Below are 24,177 nucleotides of genomic sequence, written 5' to 3' on the forward strand. Positions count from 1 at the left end.
AAGAAGTAAACCATCAATTATGAACTCCAGACGTGTGCGGAAACGTCAGGTTTGGCGGAGCTACCACCAAGGGTCGTGAAAAGATACTGCACCACGAAAAGTAAAACACAACTCTTGCTAAAGCTGCAGATCTGAAGCAGTCTCATCGAAGAAGCAATCACTAAAAGGATTCTTCTCGTCGATGAAAATCCTAGCTTTACTTTTGTTACTGATAAAAATAAAGCCTCCCAGTTTAGCACATTAAGGGGCATATTTATACTCTGTTTGCTCCGAACTAGAGTCATTTTTTTTTTTTTACACTCTAATTTGGTGCAAAACTAACTCCATATTTATACTTTGGTGCTAGACCCGTCTACGCCAAATTTACGAAGTTAGTCATTTTTTGGACGTGGAAACCTAACTTGCCTTAATGAGATGCAAGGTAGGCGTTCCCGTGCAAAAAATGCTCTATGGCCTTAACGCCATATTTATACTCCCGTGCAAAAATGGTGCACAGGAGGGAGGGAGAAGTCAAAAAATGGTGCAAAGCTTGCTTTGCCTCATTTTGTAACGCCTGGGTCAGGGCAGGCGTTAGGGGACCTGTGGGCCTATTGCCATGGTGGAACACCATGGAATAAGCCCACAGGTGCCTGCCCCAGGGACACCCACACCATAGGTAATGCGGAGGATGGCGGACCCCATCCTAGGTAAGTACGGTTAGGTATTTAATTTTAATGTTTAAAGTGCCATGGGGGTCCTGAAATAGGCCCCATACATGGCACAGGGTGCAATGGCCATGCCCAGGGGACTCGTGTCCCCTGTGCTGGCCATTGGGGTGGTGGGCATGACTCCTGTCTTTTCTAAGACAAGAGTCATAGTGTATGGATGGTTTTTGCGTCAGAAAATGACTAGACAGGTTAGAGTCTTTTATTCACTCTAACCTGCCTAATGCCATTTTTTGGTGCAAACCCTCTTCCATACCGCCAGCCCCACCAGACTAACGTCACTTTTTTTTACACTAGCCTACCATTTGCACCGGCTTGCACCATTCCATAAATATGGTACCCGGCTGATGCACAGAAATGGTGCAAGCCGGTGCTACACTTTTTTATGCAAAATTTTGTTATTGCAGTTTTGCACCAAAAAGTATAAATCAGGGCCTAAATCAAAAAAATAGAGGCAGGCTCTCTCATTCTGACAGAAAATCGGGCTATGCTTAAATTTTTAATGGCGCCGATCATACCACAAAGTGTACACGCATACAGCATGTCCCCTCCCGCCCCCATTCGAGAGATTAAATTTAAATTTACTTGACAAGGTTTCTTCAAGCTACTTAAAAATGCTACCATACAGAAAGTTCATGTGTAGTTCATTAAATAAATGGTAATGACTGAAGGAGAAGTAGGTATTATCTAAAGTTCAGACTCGGGCAGAAAGTGGAATGAACTCAATTAGCCAGGGAAAGATGACACTTCTCAAACGTCGAAGGCTGGGGGAGAAGGGGCGGGCGGATTTGGGGGGACATAAAGCACAACAATGGAATAGTAAAAGAGAGGCTCCACAAATCACTAGCATCGCCATGGGAACATGAGGGCTCGGGGCAAGGGGGCAGAGCAAAAGTGAAGGCCCGCGCTAAAGCTGTGAAAAAGGCGGCAGAGGCGACGCTGCAAATCAGTCCCAACAAAATACTTTTTCCACATTAGCTCTGTGAATTTATTCACAGATCCTTTCTACTGTTCTGTAAATGAACACAGCTCCCATAACTAGAAAACCAGCAGCTCTTCACAGGAGAGGTCGGGTGGAAGGTCAAAGTGGTTTCTCTGCAGTGGTTTTTTCTATGGCTGGGGATCTAAGAGTAGCGCATGGTAACGTATGGGTAGGTTGGCTGCCCGTCAGTCTTTTGGCTTTGTCAATGCTTGTTTTGTCATTTTTTTTATTTAATTGTTGAAGGAGCTGCCGAATGTTAATGCATGTGATGTGGCTCTGCTAGTTCTACAAAATGCACTCCATCTCAAGAGACTGGACTGAAAATAATCAATATATTCAAATGTGTGTAAAAGAGGAACAGGCTTGTGGTGGGAGCACAGGAGAGAAAGATCGAACCCCACTGTAACAGGGAAAGTTTAGGGATGGAGGCAATCAATAAGTGAAGAACAAGTTTCGCTAGTTAGGACGACAAATGCAGCAGAGTGCAACTACAGAAGGCTGATGTAGTATTTCTCAATTTACGTTGAACGCCAAGTAGGCGTAATTTGAAATGTAACAATCCATTGTTAGTTCATTTTAATGAGGGACGACTACAACATACTAAGGCACTGATCTGTTAAATAAAACCCCACAAGAGATATATGATATCCGGTAACAACCTACAAACCCTACCCTAACCTACCTACCCCACTATCACATGGACGAGGCTTCCCGCAAGCAGCGGTGGGGGCTGCTGCGCTACCAGAGACTTGCAGCAGTGAGGCCCACGTGCACTGGACCTGGGCCTCGGCTCTAGAGCGAGAGATGCCGACCCTCCAGAAGGACCAGCGCTTGTTATTACTGACACATTAAAAGTGGTTTATAAAAGATGGCTCTGAAGAAGAGAACTTCCCACAAAAATAGAGAAAACATTAGTGGCTCCATTTATAAATAAAACATACGGAATTCAGATGGTGTATATGGAAGCCATCTGAAGTGGTAGTTCCCTAAAATGTGAGACCGGTTCCGCCCATCTGCTTAAGTATAGCAACTGCACCCTAAGCAGCACGTAAAAGGAGTTAAACTAGAAAACATGGTGAATAAACACAAGTGTTCAAGTCATGGATCTGACCGCCTTGTCAAACCAGACTTAGTAAACAGTGTTCAGTAGAAAAGAACGGAGAAGACTCATATGCATTCACCACAAAATCTCAAAACGTATGCACACGTTTCAGAACTAAACCGATGCTGAGCAAAGCGAGTTCAGGTTTGCTGGCAATGATTTACCAGCCAGGAATTCCAAGCAGACTGAATCACTTCCTGATATAGGGCCAGCATCTATTCTTAGTGGAAAAGCCAAACACCAGGTTTACCTCCCTTACAGGCCTCAAGCAGCAAGAGCGAGTTGCTTTCTTAAAAATAGAACTTGGAAAAGTGCTGAAATGGCCATTACATGCGTAGTCTGCAAGTGCATTAATTCTTTCAAAGTACTCACCCTGAAAAATGTTACAAAGAAGCTTCTAATTGACCCAAAGATGAGTGAAGTGAGAGTATAAGAAGGTAGGGCACACATTCTGAAAGCACAAAGACTATTCGGTCATCTGGTCTGGAACATTAGACAGTGTCTGCTTTTATTATGCTGCAGGAAAGAAATGCTGCAGGAAAGAAACGCCGCATGAGGAACAAGCCCCGGTAAAGCTAATAGGTCTGAATTATTGTTAGAAGTGTAGTAATAGGTGACTGAGTCGTCTTTGGACGAATTAAAAAGAAACAGCATAATGAAGCAACATCTTCATCTACAACAATAAGGAAGCTGAGATTAAGGCTACTTTACTGAACAGACTGCATGTGCAGAGTTAAGGTGTACCCCTAAAAGAAAAGAAAACAAATAAGTTTGTGCTGTAAGTGCTGAACATAAAAATCATAAGCAGTAATGTATTGTGTAGTAGAAATTTTCAACAAAAGGGCCAGTCTTTTCAGTGCATTTTTAAGAAAGCCTATGTGAATGCACGTCTTTCCTTTGTGGGCAGAAAATGCCATAAAATGAACAATACATCATTGTGAAGTAAAACATGCAAGAACATAAGTAAATAGCAGTGTATCTTTAAGACATGCAAGGCGTCCAAACAGCCTGCACTTCCTTACCAAAAGGATACACCAAAGACCACATGCAGTCTCACAATTACAAGGTCCACGTTATGTCACATCTGCATCCTAACAAAATAACTACACGATGCTCCATCACCGAAACTCAAATGATCAATATACCTATTTATAGAACACCATGGCCTTACAGGACAACCGATCTGAGCAACGGCAAACCATGAAAAAACACAAGACAGTCAACCGCTGAAGGGACTGACTGAAAGAACACTCGCCCTTTGTTCTTGTCGCTGTTGTTGCACTTTCTGAAGAATAGGTGGCAAAGGGTCTCCAAACACAGTGGTCTACAGCAAGACCTAAACAGAACTTATCGTTTCTGCATCTCAAAACCTTGCAAAGCCCCAGAAACTAAATGGAACACTTGTACTCAACCACCATGTTGACTACATCTCAAAACCTTGCAAAGCCCCAGAAACTAAGTGGAACACTTGTACTCAACCACGGTGTTGACTACGTGTACATCCTATTAGAATCTTTCAGTCACCAGGGCTGGGTAAACAATCTCATTATGAGTTCCTGATAAATAGCATCCTCTGGAGCCCTGCCTAGGGAATGAATGTGTAATCCAGACATAAACATGCGTCAAAGATACACAGTATGGCACTAAGTACACTCAGAGCGTATACTGAGGAGATATAAGGCAGTGTTTGGCACCTACATTTGGATGCATTTTTGTCGGATCCCAACTATTTAAACTGATATGAGCACAAAAATGTAAAGGAGCCACCAGACGATGTGGTATGCCCTTAAGTGCTAGGAGCTTGGACATGGTGTGCGGGTGTAATGAAATCGACAAGGAACCATCTGCCAATATGCTGCTGTGCTGTTAGATTGGACAGGACTTCCAAGAAGTCAGAAATTTGCCCTCACTGGGAAAATTACTTAGCTGTGTTAACATAGGAGATTCTCACTCACAGAATTCACTCAGTGGTGCACACACCACTTATGTCACTGGAGGAATTTGGGACCAATGTTTTATTTCAGGTCACGTGCGTCTTGCACACCAAAGCATTTTTTGACAATCTGTTGTTTAAAATTTCACCCATATTTTAGAGGTTCGATTAAACCACATTGTGGTCCCCTGGCTTCAAAACAAGACAACAAATGTATACACTTTTGTTTAACTTTGGATCATTTATGATCTCTATGTGAGCTGTTTAAGCAACAAATCTTGGGTTTGCTTCCTCCGTTTGCAATGATTCAAATGTCAAGTTATAGAACAGATGGGTCAGGTTTGTGATGGTGGCTGTTCGACCTGGCATCTTTTGGGGTGGTTTCCCATGACTATTTGCTTTCTGATTTGTTTTGACTGTGTGCTGAATTTCGTCTTTGCTGGCTTTATGACTCTGCGCACTTTACCACTATTATCCAGTGATAAAGTACATGTGCTCTGTGTATAAAACATGATAACATTGGCTTCTCCATGATTTTTGATTTACCGCTAAGTCCCTAGCAAAGTGCACTGTGTGCACCCAAGGCCTGTAAGTCAAATACTACTAGTGGGCCTGAAGCACACTGGTTGTGTCACCCGCTATGGTAGTCTTTTGAACATGCCGCAGCCCTGCCATTGCAGAACTTGTGTGTGCAGTTTAAACTGCCATTCTGACCTGACAAGTGTACCCACTTGTCAAGCCCAAAAGTTCTTTTTTATTACATGTCAGACAACATAAGGTAGGCCTGTTTAGCCAAAGGGTAAGGTAAGGGACAGTGTATTTAAAATGCTGGATATGTACTTTTTAGTTTAATAAGTCCAGGTAGTGAAAACCACTTACATTTGTTTCTCGCTATTGCAAGGACTAACCCTTATATAGGCTAATATTGGGAAAGCCTTAAAACATCTTTTACGTCTACTTTCCAATTGGGAAAGGATAGCAAATTAAGTTTGGTGTCTCTGGACTCACAATTTAAATACACATCTTTTGGTAAAAGTGTTTTTTTTTCCTGAAAATGCCACTTCTATAAAGTTGGCATTTTCTTACGTTAGCCATTCTGTGCCTTAGCCTGCCTCCATCCCACGTCTGGTCTGTGTAAGGTTTGGATGACAGCTACATCTGCGCATTCCATCCAGACAGCAATACAACACAGGACACTCCACTGCCCCTGCATTCCATCTACATACCGGTGGGTTATCCTGCGCAGGAAGGGTGGAGGGGCTCTCACTCACCCTTCAAAGGTTGGTGACCTGACCCAGCACAAAGGACTGATAACCCCCCCACAGACCTCCTGGCAGACAGGACTGGGCTGAAAAGAACTGGGGCACTTCAAAACCACTCTTTGAAGTCTCGCCCACTTCAAAGGCACATTTAGGTATGAGTACTGGGCCTCTGGCACCATATAAGAGGAACACTTCTTGACTGTGGACATTCTTTTCTGTGATGTTTGCTCTGCTGTGTAGGCCTGCTTCCTGCTACTTCTTGCCTTGGAATGACTGGACTGATCCTAACTCTCTATATCGAATAATCAAAAGTTTCTCTAAGGGCCTGACTGAGCTTGCCTCTTTTTTTCTGAAGTCTCAGGGGCATCAAAGACTTCAACTGCATCTTGCTACCAGTACCTGGACTCGCCTGCGGAGAGTCCTACTCTGCCAAGTGGTGCAAAATCCAGTCCTGGGCCCTTGGGGGAAGAGTGTGGTGCTGCAACACAAAAACTGATGGAATGAAACTGGCACGTCACTTGGAACCGACGCATTCCTGCTGCAGAAACGCTGCTTTGCTGCTGCTTGCACCGAAGCCATTGGCACCGCTCGCCGACTGCGCGATACAACAACCCAGACTTACAATGCAGCCCTGGCTTGGCTGAAGCAGCACCGAGGCATCGGAACCAGTACTCATCACCTCTGGTCAGAAAAGTATCAGCGACGTTGCCTGATCTGGAAACGACGCATCGCCTGCAAGCGCGACATATCCCCTCCTCGAATTAACACGAGGTCATAGAGGAGAAATAAACTGGAAGGGTTACCCAAACATGTGAAGAGTGATCAAACAGTTATAGTCATATTGTAATAAGGATGTTACGTTGACCTGAATCACGGTCCTAATTGTAATAAGGAGAGATTATTAAAACATATACAATTATCATATAAACCTTTATCAGAAATAAACTTTTGGTATTAAATTGTAATGCTAAAACAGCCCCTAGAGGGCACCATAAAAATATAATTTGTATGAAACATGGTCATATAACTATATTGTTAGCCACTAGAGGGCCTAACCCCATGAAAAAAAACAGGAGAAAGTAAGGCAGTGCAACCATATACTTAGCCCCAGAGGGGGGCGTTTTTAGAGCTAGCAGGCCTACTGAAATAATATTACAAAGAAGGCCTTTAAAACAAAATTTCTCCAAGCTGTAAAAAAAAGTTCTAGCCATAAAAGTTTAAAAGATACTGACTGCTGGGAGGAGTTAATATTTTGAGATCCCCACTAACCTAGTGTGGAGACCAAGAGATGATGTAGGCAGAAAGAGCGTTTTCAGGGAGGTCTCATTGTCCTAGGACCACCACAGGCTGAGTTATAAGCAAAAATGTTTTGTAAAAGTAATGCCCTGCAAAGCATTATGGGGGACGTTTTTGTGCCGCAAAAATTATAGCATGTTGATGGCAATGCTCAGAACAGCCCCTAGAGGACATCACAATAAAAATAGCATTTGGAAGAAACCTGGTCATGTAACCATACAGTCAGCCCTTCGAGAGCATAACCACATGAAAAATAGAATGGGAGAAAGTAGTGCCATATAAATAAATATACAGCCCCTATAGGGTGTAGTGCATTACACATTTTCAAAGCTAGCAAGCCTATTGCAATATTATTACAAACAAGGCCCATAAAACATAACTTCTCCCAGCTGTAAAACAAAAGTTCAAACCATGAGAGAGCTTAAAAAGTTAAATGGCGGTAGGAGTTATTTTGGAGTCCCCACTAGCCTGGTGTGGGGACCCAGAGATGATGTAGACAGAAAGAGCACATTGTGGTCAATGTTTTGATGGTGATCCCGTTGTCCTAGGACCACGACACGCTGTTATGAGCAAAAATGTTTTGTAAAAGTAATGTCCTGCAAAGCATTATGGGGCAAGTTTTTGTGCCACAAATATTTTAGTATATTGATATGACAAATGCTTAGATCAGCCTATAGAGAACACCACAAAGAAAATAGCATTTGTAAGAAACAAGGTCAATTAATTATATAGTTAGCCCATAGAAGGTATAACCACACAAAAAGAAAATGACAATAAATAATGCATTGTAACCATATATTTAGCCCCTTGAGGGCGTAGAGCATTACACATTCACAGACATAGTAGACCTATAGCAATGATATTACTAACAAGGCCCTTAAAACACAAGATATTCCCAGCTGTAAAACAAACGTTCCAGCCATAAGAGCACTTAAAAAGACACTGAATGGTGGAAGAGGTCATTATTTTGGGGTCCCCAATAACTTAGTGTGGGGACCCAGAGATGACATAGACCGAATGAGTGTGTTGTACTGAACGTTTTGGTGGTGGTCCCATTTTCCTAGGACCACCACAGGTTGAGTTACGAGAAAAATGTTTTGTAAAAGTAATGCCCTGCAAAGCATTATAGGATTAGTGCCCAGAGTGTGGCGATTATAGTAGCATTGGCTCTACCGCTGTGCCGGGAGAACCGCTCTTGCTTTGAGGATTTCTGTATTACATAAAGCATTTACCAATTGCAAGTGTTTTAAGGGGAGAGCCACAAGAAATTACTTTGACTAGGTAACTGTGAACAATGTGGCCAGCGCTCCAATACCACCAATTGAGTTCACGCTGTTGTGCCTGTTCGTGCTGTGAGCGCCATGGCCGCCATGCAGCACAAAGGGGAGAAACAAGGAAAAAAATAGTTCACCCACGCTGAAGTTTATCTGCAATCGTGCAATAATCCATGTAACAGGGGCAGTCTGCAAGGCGTGACAAAAATAGCCTCAAGGCTATACACACATAAAGCATTTACCAATGACAACAAGTGATTTTTGAAAAGCAAGCCCACAAACGAATGAAGGTGATGGATGCGGACAAAAGCCCAGCATACTTACAACAGGTCAAAACGCTTGAGCGCTCGACCTAATAACCCAATACATGTCGGTCTCAGAAGTTGCGGTTGGATAATTGACAACAGTAAACAGAGAAATGATTTACCGTAACTTTATACTTCAAACAAAGAACAAAAATTATTATTAATTAGGAGTTATCCCACCCCTCAAAGCTGAATAGTTATTTCAAAGAGATGAAGGGCTCAGGCTGGGTAACATAACCTCAGTGAGAGGATCAAAAGATCCTACTCATCTCCTTAACATGCAAGCACCATTGTTTTGCTTCTTCAGGAAGCACTGCTTAAGTAAAACCAGAACAAGATACCATAAGTACCATGTTCAGAGGGGTCCGAAGGCAGACGCATAAATGGCACTAAAGAGGTCAAATGCAGATGCATAAATGACACCAAAAGGGGCTCAGGGCAGATGCGTAAATGGTGCCACAATAGCAAATGTGTAAACAGTACCACTAGAATCCTGCTGCAGAAACATATGTATCACAAACACACGGTTTCCAAACACACAAAGTACTGCAGGTGCATAGGCAGCACCATTGGAAGGGTTTTGTTGCAGTTGCTTTCATGACACAGCACAAGTGTGGCAATGCGGACGCATAAAAAAGAAAAACGGATATCCTGCAGCACAAAGGTCCCTCGCTAGATGGATAAATATTAGAAGCATTAGTGTCCTGCTGCATATGCACAAAAAGCAACACAAGGGTCCTGCTACAGAAGCACAAAGATTCTGCAATCATGGAAAAAGCAGCACCAAAAGGGTTCTGCCGCAGGGTATAAAAATCACACATACAAGGGTCCTTCTGTAGATGAATCAATATCCCTTTGCAGATACATAGGTAGCACGAGAAGGATCCTGCTGCAGAAGCATATCACCAGCATAAGGTTCCCACTGCAGGTGCATAATTATCAGAAGCGTTGGAGTCTTCCTACAGATGCATAAATGCACCCAAACGATCCCGCTGCAAATGCATAAATAACACTGCAAGGATCCCACTACAAGTGGGTAAGTACCATCACAAGGGTCCTGCTGCAGATGCATAAACACCACAACCAGTCTCTTCGTCCTGAACCATTAACATAACCAGCACAAGGACCCTATACAGGTGTATACAGTGTTTCAAATGGGCAGGTACTGTCCGGTACTGAGTGCCTGCTCTTCTTTAATTTGAAGGGGGAAGTACCTGCAGTTCTCAGTACTGTTGCAATACATTACAATGGATGAGTACTGGCACTTCTCAGGAGCAAATTGGTACTCTAAACAGAGTACCTGCACTTCTATGTTTCCATTTAAAGCGCTTGGTGTATAAATACAGAGGCACCGGATGCAACAGATATATAAACAGCACCAACTGAAGGTTCCCACTGCAGATGCATAGAGAGCACCAGCACAAGGCTCCCACTCTAGATAGTTAGCCGTCAGAAGCGCGAGAGTCCTGCCGCTGGTGTATAAATAGCACCACAAGAGTACCACTGCAGACGCATAAATGGCACCATGTGGCCCTGATTCAGATGTATAAACAGCACCACGAGAGTCTGACGAGCGATGACTAAATACTCCTTCTGCTGTGTATGTCTACCTAGAACTACCAACCTCCCCATTGTCCTCACAGAACCCCTATAATCAACGGTCTCGGTCTATGCTCCCTAGCCACAACCCTCCAGGCCTTCCACCCCACCGAAAGCACTCATGCTGCTGTACGAAGCGCTACTCGACATATTTATGCTCCATAAACCCCTTGGGAACAGTGTCATTTTCCCACCCTCGGCTATCTTCACTCGGCTCCTGCACAAACCAAAGAGGGTTCGTAACCCAGAATTAAATAAATCAGTGAACACTGTTCATAATTAAATGCTGAAAGACTTCAAAACGGCGTTTACGTAACTACTTTCACCCGGAAAGACGTGTTAAACGTGTTCGTGTTATTACAACACAGGTACATTCTACTTAAGGGATCAGCCTTTGTTAAGTGCAAAAAACAAAGTAGCGCCTGTTCGAATTTTGTAACGGGTGTATATGCCTTTAACCGAAGCAGCTGGATGCTCAGCAGCCCCTGCGCCTACAGCAACACGTCAGGAAGCAAAAGACACTGCAGTGTGCGGTTAGGTTGCACCGCGGGGCAGGTGAACGAACGGGCTGGCAATGTCGCTTGATAGTGGGACATAAAACCCATCAAGGTCGGCACACTTAAACAGGCGAGCTGAAGTCAACTAAATGCGGCAGCAGCTGCTGCTTAAAGAACACACAATTAATTTAATCAGAGAAGAGATAACAAGCTTGGCAAACTATCCCCGCCTGACTCCGCAGATCAGCCTGGTTCATTGTGATGTGAAATACTACAGGTGGTGCCGACCGCAAGAGCAGAGTGTAGGCCCCGCCTCCTGCCACTTAGGTGGACTGTCTCCTGGTCCTGCGCCGCCGCTGCTAACTCAAGGCAGGCAGTAGAAGCCGGAAGTAGATGTGACGCAACGCCTGTGTGCAATGGTGCTTATTGCAGCCCAACGCAGGACCACTCGCTATGTACATTGTTTCCACTGAAATTAATTTATTGTAAATTGTCCTCGCCAGGACATCCTTGAAACCTGGCTTGTATCCGGCTTCCTGTGAGCCCTGGCCTAGTGCGTCATAATGTTGAGCAAGGATGCACCTTAAAAGATACTTTCTGACAATACACCAGGTAAAGGGCTCCATATCAAAAGTATTAATTGGCGGCCCTTCATTCTATCCAACTAGGCTTCAAGTTGTAATTCAGACTCCCACGAGGTGAGGCACTCTTACCGGGTCTATTTACAATAGTTTAGGCGAGGACTTTAAGCAAAGACGTTAATATCGCATGATGCTTCTGTGCCACCTGTAATAAAGAACCTGTGAGAGTTATGAGAGCCATAGATACCTAAAAAAAGCCAGAGCAGAAGTTTCATCTGATGCTACAGATCTAAATGGCTTACCCAGGAGCCCCACTTGAGGAACGTTTTGGTTGAGATATAGTACTTTTTTGCACTTTCAGGCCAACTTTCTGTGCTTCCTAAACTATTCAGAAACAACCACATTTTAAGAAGGATATTTTTCCGACCAGCGTTGCTCTAATGGACATGATGCAGGCTATTTTTTTACTGTAAATAAAGCATTATGAAAAAGCGCACTGTCATTTACAGACAGCACATTTTCCAATACAATGTACAGTTTAACCGATTAAACCACGTGGCAACAAATGCAAATGCGTGGAAATTGGGTTTCAGTGAGCTTCTATCATTTATGCATCACCAAGTAAAGTGTCTAGATGTTCTTGGTCCTATTAAAATCTTTGTGTACATCACACTTCAGGGTTACACAAAAATGTGCTTCATTTCTAATTTCTTAACAGCTGCATGTGTACAGTTCACATTTTGATGTGTTGCCAAAAAATGACATCCTACAGCCTTTCCATTCATTCTCCCTGTACCGCAGCAAAAATGTTACGTATTTCACCTTGGTCTGAAAAAACTACTCTCATTCTTAGAACAAAGTTTTCAACCAGAAAAAAAAACACTTGCTAGATAAAAACACAGCCAGCAACCCACATCCTTTTAAAGCTTGGTCACTGTCCTGATGCACGCCAAAAACAGGAGAAAGCTCATTCTCTTGGGGCCAAAGAGGCATTTTAAAGGGTACAGCAACTTGCGGAAAAGTGTCCTAGAGTGATTTTGAGGTCTAGCCTAAAGACAGCTGTCACAGCAGTGCCATGCAATAAAAACATCCATAATTAAACACATACACAGATACATACATAGAGAGGTTTTAGGTCTGCCCACTTCATCTATTGGTCTGTTCAACTGTCATTCACATTTTGATTCCTCCAACATGCCATGTTGCATGGAGCAATGAGGTAGCCCACTTCAGCCACCCAGTCTTGTGTTAAGTGTAAAGGAAATATGCCTCTATACTTGTGCAAATTCATCTAAAAAGAACTGCACTTCAGCTAGAGGGCCAATACTAAAACAATTTTTGTTTTTCTTTCAATTATTTATTCTTTTTTGATTCAGAAGTCTTCCTTGATTAATTAAATGTCGTATTTAGCTTACAGCGATTTAAAGCCAATGTACACATTTTTCTGCTCCAAAAAGATTTAGGTCTTCTATAGGTGTACATTAAAACTCAAAAACAGCATGGGAGGCAGACCTGAGCCCCATGAGCGATGGGGATTGGATTATAGACCTGGTGGCCCCTACCGAAATCGATATGTCTCTCCACTCTATGGTCCTACAATCCAAGTACCTCAACTGCATATACTTGATTAGAACGGCTCTGACCAATTGGAAGAGATCCCCCCTACAATAAAACGATAATAATCAGTTTATTATCATGCTGTTGTAGAAGTTTGGCTGCTGCTGGCAGTGGGGGGGAGGGGGGCAATGCACTACTGAAGGAGCCGCCCATGCACATATATATACAAAATATCTGCCCTCCTTCTGCTCAATGCCACCATCCTCTGTGCCTTCCCTCCCCCAGAGCTTCACCCTCCATTCTCAAACTGAGACTGGAAAGCCGGTGCCGCCCCGGAAGTGGTTCTGTGAGAAGCAGTGGTCAGCATGACTGTTTTTTTCTGCCAGGGCAGGTCAAGCGAGATCTACGCCTGACAGTGGTTATGGTGGTTGATGCAGGTAACAGGCTTACTCTGTTCTCCTGCCTCCCTGGGGGTCGGAGAGGCAGATGAGGCCACCAGCCAGAATTCCACTGCCTCGCTCAGGTCCCTGGAAACTAGGGCGAGTCAAGCGAATACAGAGGAAGCAACCACTTATGTTTATGATGTAGCAACTAAGAGATGAACATTTGTTTTCTGCTGTGGCTAGGTCGTTTCAGTGAATAACTACTTTGAATCCAGTTACTCACATTAAAGCCTCTCATTGAGAGATCTTCTTAACAGAGACGATAACATTCACTTGTCACTCCCTGCCCATCCTCATAAGAGCAGCATCCTGTGAGCTTAAATACAGAAATTTGAAAAATAGCTCTATAAAAGTTCTGTATAGTTATCATGGCGTTGTTTTTTCTAAGGCCTCTACACATTAAAGTGCAAATTAAAAGTAAAAAAATAGCCGCTTTGACAAAACCTCCTGCCAATGCCACGTGCCTCCTTAGTCTAACACCCCCTGCCCTTCACTACTCCTTGGTCAAACAGATCTGTCAACAGGTTGAGCTTGGCATGCCGCCAAAGCATCCAGCACACAATGAATCAGGTCATATTCAACAGCAGAGTGGAGGATTAAACAAAATCTTTGATTTTTTTCCACAGAGGAAGCCTTTGCTTCATCTTGACCAACTCAATGGGATCAAAGGCAAGTCTCAGGATAAAGAGAATCAAAGATTCAAAAGAATGCAGAACATCATTTAAGTGGACTCGGCTGCCAGCGGCCCAGGCTCAGAAGCGGGTATCGCAGGTGCACTCTCTGCCTCAGGTACGCATCTGTAAAAAGAGGGTGCAAAGCTGCTGGTTTCAAAGATCATCATGCCCTTTTATTCATCGAGCAAACTATGGCTACAAATCACAAACATTACAAAAATCTTAATCTATAAATAACTATGGAAAATCGAATTATCCCATTACACCTGAATAAGATGAGAAATTCATGCAATTTTGCATTGTGCAAATTAAGTGTAATGTCACTAATTACGGCACTGCGAATTTTTGCACATTTTGTGTTGCAAAGGACTGATTTGAGAAGAAAATATCCATAGTGACTGTTGAACACAAGCAATCTCCCCACATTCTAGTTTCACTTGAGACATCCCAGGTGCACTTGGCATAATGTACACATAATTTCATGTAATTTTTTTTTCAACAATTTGCGTAATTTCAGGAAAACATTACATGATTTTTCACGCCCTTATCCTCTATTTAACACCCATTGCAGCAGACATTCTTGTGGAAAGGCAAGACAAAGCGAGCCCTCCCTTTGCTAACTTGAAGATCTCTTCGATAGAATGGAGTAACAGATGAATATCGGGTTGTGCATCAGACCAAAGAGGAAACAGAACTTCATGAATAGCTTCTGACATTGAAGTCTTTAGCTGCCTTCTCAAGGTCATACTAATCACGTTATCTCTTAACCTCGTTCTTTTTAGGGCTAGAGAAGGCAGGACCACCCAGACAGTACAGCTGTGTTTTGGTCATCACAAAAAAGATGAATTTGGCAGCTGACCGTAACTTGTTGCCCAGGGAACAAAGAATTTCTTTCTTCTTCGGAATTATCTGATCAAAACTGTTACAAGACCAACATTTTCCGCTGTCAATCTTTGCTAGCGAAACCAAAGCATACAGAAGTGGGCAATACGTCAGTGTACTTCATTTATTGGCTGTCTTGCACTATGCGCTGGGCCACTGAAATTATGTGATTGTGCGGCTGCAGCGATTTTTCACATATTTATACATTCGCCACATTATCCATCATCTGCTACATAATCTGTAGATTTTAACAGAATTTGCTTCTAGCCCAAACGGTTCAAAAGTTATTAAAAACGCAGTGACACATGTTGCCGCACTGTGCAAAGACCTTTGCAAAGGTTGACTGGTCACTTTCTGTAACCTATTGCTGTGTTTGGGTTTTAAACTGGTACTAATGAGTAGCAACTAATGCTCAGACGGTGTAAACAATTTTTAAAATGACAAGATAGTGAAGTAACACTATCCCAAAATGTGCTGCATAATTTGCCTTTTCTTGCTGCATAATTTACTCCACCCTGTTGCATAATTTGGCCCTTTCCTGCTGTATGATTCCAGTGGCCCCAACTATAAGAAACTGGATTTTCCCTGTTCACATATGCACAGCTGCTTTAAATTGAGTGCATTTCCGTGCCAGGGCTGCTGTGTTTGGCATGTTTGGCATGCTTGGCCGCTACAATGCTTGTTCTCCTATGTAAAAAACACATACTTCAGTAGAAGGGATACTGTTTCTCCTTCCTTTACTGAATTGATCTCTGTGTTATGTGGATAACAAAAAGGCAAACACATTTGGAGAAGCACTTTAAAAGGAGGTAACTTACGTCAAAGTTAAATTCCTTGAAAATAAAAACATTGCTTCTCCTGGCCTAGGACCCTTTTCACACTCCAAGGAGGAAAAAACTAAGCATTGTCCAAAAATTCTGTGCTAGTATCTTGGCGTGGTCAGCTTTAGCTAAAGACACTTTCCCTTCAAGTAGCCAGTGTGTCTAGGCCCAGATCCCCACCTGTTATTGATCATGATGGACAGGAAAGGAGAGTTAATTTGGTCCTGGAGGGCAGTCCCTTTACATTGTTTTAAAACTACATTTTCAGCCGTCCTGGACAAGGGGACAAGGCGCGAGCTTGCAGGCCCCAGAGACAGGTGCGGGCCAGATCGGACCGGTCAGGGGCAGTAGCCAACGTTGGTCCTAGATTTGAATTTGGGCAGTCCCCCAGGGTCAGCAGCCATTGGTTGCCAGGGGGTCGGCTGGGTTGTCTGGGCGAGCATCAGGGTAGCACTAGTTAAATAATGGACAAAGCTAGCTGATTGCCCCTCTTTACTGCTGGATGCCCCTGATGACTGCTGACGCGCCTCCCTGTCATTTTGGACCCGATTTCTTCTTTTCCTACCCTCCCATCCCTGTATTAAGTCGACTGGGGGAAGTGCCTTTGTTGGTTATCTGTTCTGGCGGAGGAGGAGTCATGTTTGACCACAAGACAGGTAGACAACCTTATCACCAAGGATTTAAGTGCAGGCAAATTTAGGATGGAATCAGTTATTAAGCCTTTAGCTGAAGCCGGGGCAGGGGTACTATGGTCTTTATTGGAAGGTTAAGGATGTCCACTACCGCGATTGTCCATAGCAGGCCAGGGTACTCCATTACACAGCCCTGGGGGTACTGGGGGCTGGTGGGCTGTAGCAGGGGACCAAGCAATGGCCTGGTTGACAAGGCCCATCTCCCAATGAGTGCCAGGGGGGATCCCATGTATTGGGTTGCTCTAGCATGGTTGTTTGGGGCAGCAGCTGTCATGCGGGCCCAAGCTCTCTCTGTCTTGAGGGGGCAAGTGAGTTTGCCTTTTAATGGACAACTTATTGAGGGACCAGCAGGGTGTTATCCCAGGTCCAAGTCAATTCAATCAGTTGATGCCACAAGGGGTTGGGGTGTGGTCAACCTTGACTCCTTTAGTGTATTTGGTATTTGCAAGGAATTTTTCATGTATTAGTATGGAAGATTTACTAGGAATTACTTGTATTAGTTACGCCCATGTGATAATCACAATGCTATTCTGTACATATTGTAATGTAACATGAGGAATAAAATTTGTTGTGTTTATGAGATGTAATAAATATGTCTGGAGAATGATTTATTCTCTAACACAATAATGGCATCTTGTATTGTGTCCTTGCAGAATCAGTAATGGATTTGTGGGTGTATAATGTCTGAGTGGTTTGAGATATGACCGGTCTCGCTGCAGTCCCCCACCTGTGGAGGGAACGCTCATAAGGAGCCTTTCGGAGTGTGTACTTTCTGCAGGTAGGAAATCAATACACCACGTTTTCATATTTAGGGACAAGCAGGATGGTATGTGGGAAAAGCAAAAATTTGCACGTCATCTGAACTTTGTCAGTAGCACTGCGTCTAGTTTAATGTTATTCCCAATCACACAAAAAAACGACAGATCAAGCTTAGTTTTGGAACACAAGGTGTTTTGAAATCCTAAAATCTGTGAAGAAGTGCACCTCCCTTGCCTAACAAAGCAGTGTATCAGTGAGGATTTTCAGTACCACACCTTCGCAATGCAGACTATAAAAAGCAGTGGGTAAAAGCTGCAGAGCCGGAATATACCACTGGATTATGCAGAAGAAAAAATATACTTCCGGGTTGCAAATGAGACTAGTCTAAGCACCATATCACAGCTATCAGGGGTGGCAGGTACAGGTTATATAAGCATTAAAATGTAACGTTTGCATTCAGAAATCTCCTTCCGAAGCACACCCCTCAAGTAACACAGGCCAGGCCCATCTGTATATTTCGGAATCCAGTATTGTTTCAGGTTGGTGTTTGAGAATACACTACAAGGGCAAACTCCTGGGGCAACGTGGTAAGGAGGACTTCCTTAAAAGGGGACAAGAGTGGAGGTAGAACAAACTCGGAGTTGCAATGGCCCATCACTGCTCGATGATGATGGAATGAGGGGAGATGGATGGACTTGTGAGGGATAGGTGATGGCGCCGGAGTTTCACCTATCGAAGTCACGAATATGGGCGTGCCATTGCACAAGAGCGCCAGATGGAAAGGAGGTGGGAAGTCACCTGGTGCTCACACGTTTTACGAGACTGTCAAGTCAGCCGTGTATGTTACCAGGATACTGTGCCCGATTAGGAATCCACACCAAATGTATGTCCACTGTCAGTAAAACTATCAGCATAGAAATACGATTTGTGTATTGGTTGTTGCCAGTGCTTGAAATGGAAAAACAAAAGTGCAGGTACTCTGTACGTGAGTACCTGCTTGTTTCTTAAAAGTGCCGGTACTCTCCAATTAAAAGCATTACGTGTTTCTTGAGAAGTGCAGGTACTCTCCCTCTCAAAATAAAAAAGTGCCGGTACTCCGTACCGGGGAGTACCTGACCATTTAAAGCACTGGTTGTTACCATGCATGATTAAAAAAAAAAAAAATACATACAAATATTTAAAAAAAGATAATGCTGAATAGAGACTTTGAGACACATGGTTGCATTACCAATTTCGTCCAACGAAGGCTTCTAAGATCAGTGATGTAAAAAGTGTAACGCTGCGGTATCTTTGCTTGACTGAGCACCCTGAGTCACGTGACCTTCCTACGCCAACAGGTAAAACCAGAACAATTCCTGTGTGCTAAGAGGAATTTTATGTGGCATCTGCAAACACAGCATCAATCGCTGATAGGGCGGAGCCTGCAAAACTCAGACTAGGATTCTCAAAGCAAACGAGACCCGCCAGGATGAAAATGTCGTGTATGGTATTGCGTGTTGTGTTCGTCCGCAGGTAAGATAACATTTTCGAAGAGGAAAGTGGGAGATAGAAAAGGAAAATAAAAAAAAAATAAAAAAAACACGAGAGAATCTCCCACCCCAAATTGCCTTCTCTGGAAACAGAGGCAACTTCAGGCCTAAAACAGCCAAAATAAAGCAATGTTTGGCTTAAAAAACGGGAGTCTAGTGTCTGAATCGGGTCTACGTAAGATTTGATTCTGTCCTGTCACACAGCCCAAATATGGCTGCCGGCGCTAGAATTTCCAAGCACAAAATCTCGTTTACACCAGATCACGTGGTTAAAATCTTGATAATCACAAACCTCTCTTCCACTCTCTCTAGGAAACTATGTCAGCTAAACACGTCATGTATTGTGCGGTTTTGTGGTTACTCGTGTACGTTTTCACACAACCGGGAGACAATTACATACACTTTCTCCTTTATCTCTTTTTCAGAACTCAGGCGATATGGAAAGTATATGGTTTCTGGGATCTGCAAAAGCTAAACACTTTCAAGGTGCTTTACCGGAAGCTGATCTTTGAGCTACATAGATGTTTTCCCGAACCGTTTCGCAGAGTTCGAAATCGTAAAACAAAAAAGCTACAGGGCTCCCCTGGTTATTCAAGTCCTCGAACGGCAGTGAATGGTCAAAAAATATCATAGGTCCTGCCCAGACACGTGCCCCCTCATGTTCTCACATTCTGCGAATATCTAAGACCTTTCCCTCACTGAATAAGCTGAATAAAAGGCATTTTGGAATGCGGTTGTTTTGGAACGAAAAACAGACCCGAGTCAAAGTGATATTTTGCTGGCGCGCTTTGCCAATGGCTTCCGAAAAAGTGGATCCACCTCCGTAGCCATTGGTGGATTTGATTTGAAACAACTGAATCAACTGCAGATGCGAGATAGGGCCTAAAACAACTACGTGGATCCAGGAGAACTATATGTGGCAAACTCACTAGTTTAAATTCAGCAATTCTGAAGCAAATAAACACAGGGTTCAATTTTGATGGCACCCACAAACAAGACATGGAGTGTTTATAGCTACTCAAAAGTGAACAGGGTATGTAGTCAGCCACAGATCTTAAATTTCCTTGAACTAACGGGCCACGGGAAGTGCTTACCAGGTAGGAATTGCGATTTCAATAGGTGGGCAGACCTTGGGATGAGTCTGTGGAAGAAATCAGCCTGGATGCAGAGAAACTGTGGTGAACACAAGAAAATTAACTACAGCAAGCTAGCACAGCAAAAACAAAAAAAATAAGCATTGACAACGTTAATAAGTCTGGTATTTCATGCTAACCTTTTGGCTTTGGCAATGCTTTTTTTTTTTTAAACTTCCCGATTTACAGCCACAAGCAGACTCAAAGGGGAGCCCTCGGGGGCTTCAGTCTCTCCAAGGAGGCTCCTGTCTGGGTTAAGACTGAGACTCTGATCGCCAACTGCTTTGACAGTCCACAGAGAAAGTATCTCAGGACCCACAAGTGGTATAATCATAGCACAGCACCAGATCGTTGTTAATACCCATCACCCTGACCTTTCCAACCAATCCTTCAATGGGCCGCAAAAGTTATGTTCCTTTTTTTCCCCTTTCGCATCCAGTTTTCAGTTAAGTTTGCCCAAGTGACTCCTTCCACTCTGGGAGGTCGGGGGAGAAACACTAACCCATTTTCTTTTTACAAACTTCTCTCCTGGCTAGTAAAATTAGATACAAAGGCAGTTTAGCACGATCTCTATTAATTAACAGCTGGTTCTGCAGGCATGAAAAAATAACTGAAGATGGGCTTACCTGACAGTTTATGGAAAGAAGTTCCACTATTACTTCGGCCACGCTTATTTTGTTTCATCATTGCATTTTTTTTGTAAGGGCAGCAGGTGGCATCCTGCCAACATAAAAAAGGCCTCAAAGCAAAAAACACTCATTGAGATATTGGCCTCTGGCATTAAGGGAAGTACTTTGTATGTGGATGTACTTTGTGTGAAAGAACAGAATGACACCACTCTGTGAAATTATCCAATGGCTGAAGTGGACCAACCCACTACCACATGCTGTATGCTGTAGTGGGCAGAAGAAGAAATGTGAAAATAAAAATCGACTTTCGACTAGTTTAAAGAGAGTCATGCGAAATGCTACAGGTAGCCCCTCAATAATACAGGTCATAGGGCACACCCCATGCTCATCTATGGCCTTGAAGAGAGTGAAAGTGTGAGGTATTAGTTAATTAAGTGGAACTTATAGAGCTGTATTTCCTTAACTGTCAAAAATGCAGTCCAGCTCAGCCAGAGCTATTCCACAGGATAGCATTATAAGAAACACCCCATTCTCTCTCCATGGATATGGGGGTCTTTTATGCCTCGAAAAATAACATGGTAGACCTGTTTCAGATGATCTGCAAAACGAGTCCAGACTCCTAAAACAACAAACCAAATGCTGTTGGGTATGGCGTCAGCAATGGGTTTTCCCATCTTAAGGAAGAACAAGTGAGATACTCATGTTTCCTGTTTGTAAATTAAATCCTCCTTTCTCTAACTTTGAATTTCACACACAGCTTGGACAGGGCTGCCACTGATAGTTCGTTCCACTTTACCCTACAGAAGGAAATGTCGCAGCATCGACGCTGTCTGGAAAGGCAGAGGCTAAGTAAACGAAAGGTTCACTTTGTGCAGCAATGCTTTCAGTCCCCATGCCAACCGTGTCCCAGGTCATGCAAGGGAAGGTATGCTTTGATTTGTCATCACAGCAGTTAGCCAGGTGTGCCAAGGGCTTGTGAATGCCTTTGGACAAAAATATGCCATGGGGCCTCGGCATACCTCTTTTGATGAGGTAGCTGTCAAAAAGTATGTGGTATCAAACCTCTGTGGGCTTTTCTCTTTTTTGATATGTTTTAAAGGTGTTTGACATGTTTCCTAGTGGACCTTTCAGAGTGCTAATACAGCTGCAACACTGGTGTGCCCTCGTGCACCGGCTGGTGTTAAGCTTTTGTTGGTACAGTACTCAGTAAGACAATAGATGGTCTGTTTACTTCATTCTCTGTCCAATAATGTGTTGGATGTGCCCTGTGGATGGAATATTTCTTCCAGTTATTAGAACCCTGTACATATGCCAGGAAGCGTACACCCATTTTTAGGACAAAGTCAGCCAGACAGCGCATGTTGCTAGCTGACCTAGAAAGCAACTTAAAATACAAAAAAAATGATGGCTTACGCTATAAAGTTCGCACATCCAACATATGTGTACGATTCTCTGGGGAAAGTCCTTGTCCTGTAGAGAAAGAATTATACAGTGTGTGCCAAACTGGGGTTACACCCAACCACCAAGGGTGTAGGTAATGGTGACTGGAAGGCCAATCAGAACCCGAATACTTATCAAAGAATACCAGGGCACGAGTTATAGTCCATAAAGTCCATATAGGTGATACAGTATACACCAAAGTCCAGTACGCGTTTTCGTAGTTGATTGGGGTTTATTCTGCTCAAGACACAGAAAATTCCAAAATACAGCCCACACGTGTTTCGTCATCTAGACTTTCTAAAGGCTACAAAGATCAAATATGCAAAGAATGGATACAATGACAACGTAACAGATGGTAACAGGGAGATTTTTGTTGTGTATTTACACGTATTGGGTGAAGAAGGAAAACCTCATAAGGTGATCATGCTGTCTAGTGGGATGTAAAAGATCCCTATTAAGGACAAAGGATAGCGTACAGTTGAACCAGAGATCGTGTGCATGCAGAGCACATGCCTTTTGTCAATAGATCTTTAGGCCAATTTAGCTTCTATAGTGCCACCATGATACCATGTGTGAAGAAACCACTAGACAGTGGAGAAAACAGCTAAAAAAACAAAATCGAAACAAGCATTTTCAATGCAATGGGTCCTGCATTTGCTCGAGTTAGAGCTATTAGCGTTGTAAAGAAAAAATAAAACACAGCGCGATTGCACTACGTAAAATGCAGCGCGGAAAATAAACAGATAAAGTAGTCTGGACCCCAGAATGAAAACACCGAGCCTCGTATGTTTTTAGTAGTTTACTGGTGCTGGGTAGGTGGGCTAAACACCGGAAAAGGCATGACTTATGCATGCCTTTCACAAATTAAAGCAAGCAGATTTTAAAAGGCAAGCCCACAAACCAATGTAAGTGACTGACGTGACATGGGCATGGTTTGAAGCCCAAAGAGAGATTACAAAATGGATTGAGCGCTTTGCACTCGCCCATAAAAAGAGGGACATACCATAGATTCTTGATGATAGTGTCCATACGTGTTGAGAGGTATGTATTCTTCCAGTGGGATAATAGATACACCCAGAAAATATTTCAAGATCTGTCTTCATAATATCAGAAAGAAATTCTTTTTTTTTGGTCTTTTTTCCAAACAGGTATCTTTTTTCAACAGGTATCTGTAGGAAATGGCCATGATAAGCCTAGAATAAACCACTAATTATTAGGTCATGTGGCCCAAGGAATGTACAAAGACGATGTAATAATGTAGGCCATGACTATATTAAGGTAACGGTAAATTCCAAAATTCGGAAATTTAGGGAAACGGTGTTCTCCATATTATAAGGAACAATGCTTATATGCAAGGTAGGTAAAATTGGATGAAAGGACGCCAAATCAATAATGTACATAGATGAGATAGGAGCAGAAATGGTCAAATGACTATCCCATGTTAGTTAGTCTTTATCAGGCAAATATACAGATCTGGAGGGCTAAGAGTGTGCCTAAAGAGTTATAGTCGTACAGTTCATCACGCTTGCCCATATTAGCAAAACAACTGGGTATAACGAAAAGTATGTTCGAAGCATAAGTGCCGGTAGGTAAGACTATAACTCTTTAGGCAAACTCTTAATCCTCCAATTCTGTGTATTTACCAGATATAGACTAACTAACATGGAATAGTCATTTGACCATTACTGCTCCTATCTCATCTATGTACATTATTGACTTGGCGTCATTTCATCTAATTTTACCTTCCCTGCGTATAGCATTGTTCCTTATAATACGGAGAACACCTTTCTCCTAAATTTCCAAATTTTGGAATTTACCATCACCTTAATATAGTCATGCCCTACAACATTATTACATCATCTTTGAACATTGCTTTGGCCACGTGACTTAATAATTAGAGTGTCATTCTAGGCTTATCACGGTCATTTCCTACAGAAACCCGTTTTGAAAAACGACCCCCAAAAAATCCAAGGAAATTCTTTCTGATGTTATGAAGACAGTTCTTGAAAGATTTTCTGGCTGTATCTATTATCCCACTGGAGGAATACATACCTCCCAACCCATATGGACACTATCATCAAGA

At 43.0% G+C, this 24,177-nt stretch overlaps 1 protein-coding gene across 4 annotated transcripts in view; it reads right to left on the bottom strand.

The window, feature by feature from the left end:
- The window catches only part of UTRN (utrophin), a 1,374,288-nt gene that overhangs the window by 1,314,681 nt on the left and 35,430 nt on the right, over nucleotides 1-24,177 (bottom strand). The gene's annotated exons all lie outside the window — the stretch shown is intronic.

The sequence above is a fragment of the Pleurodeles waltl genome, chromosome 5 (genome assembly GCF_031143425.1).
Source record: "Pleurodeles waltl isolate 20211129_DDA chromosome 5, aPleWal1.hap1.20221129, whole genome shotgun sequence".
NCBI lineage: Eukaryota > Metazoa > Chordata > Amphibia > Caudata > Salamandridae > Pleurodeles > Pleurodeles waltl.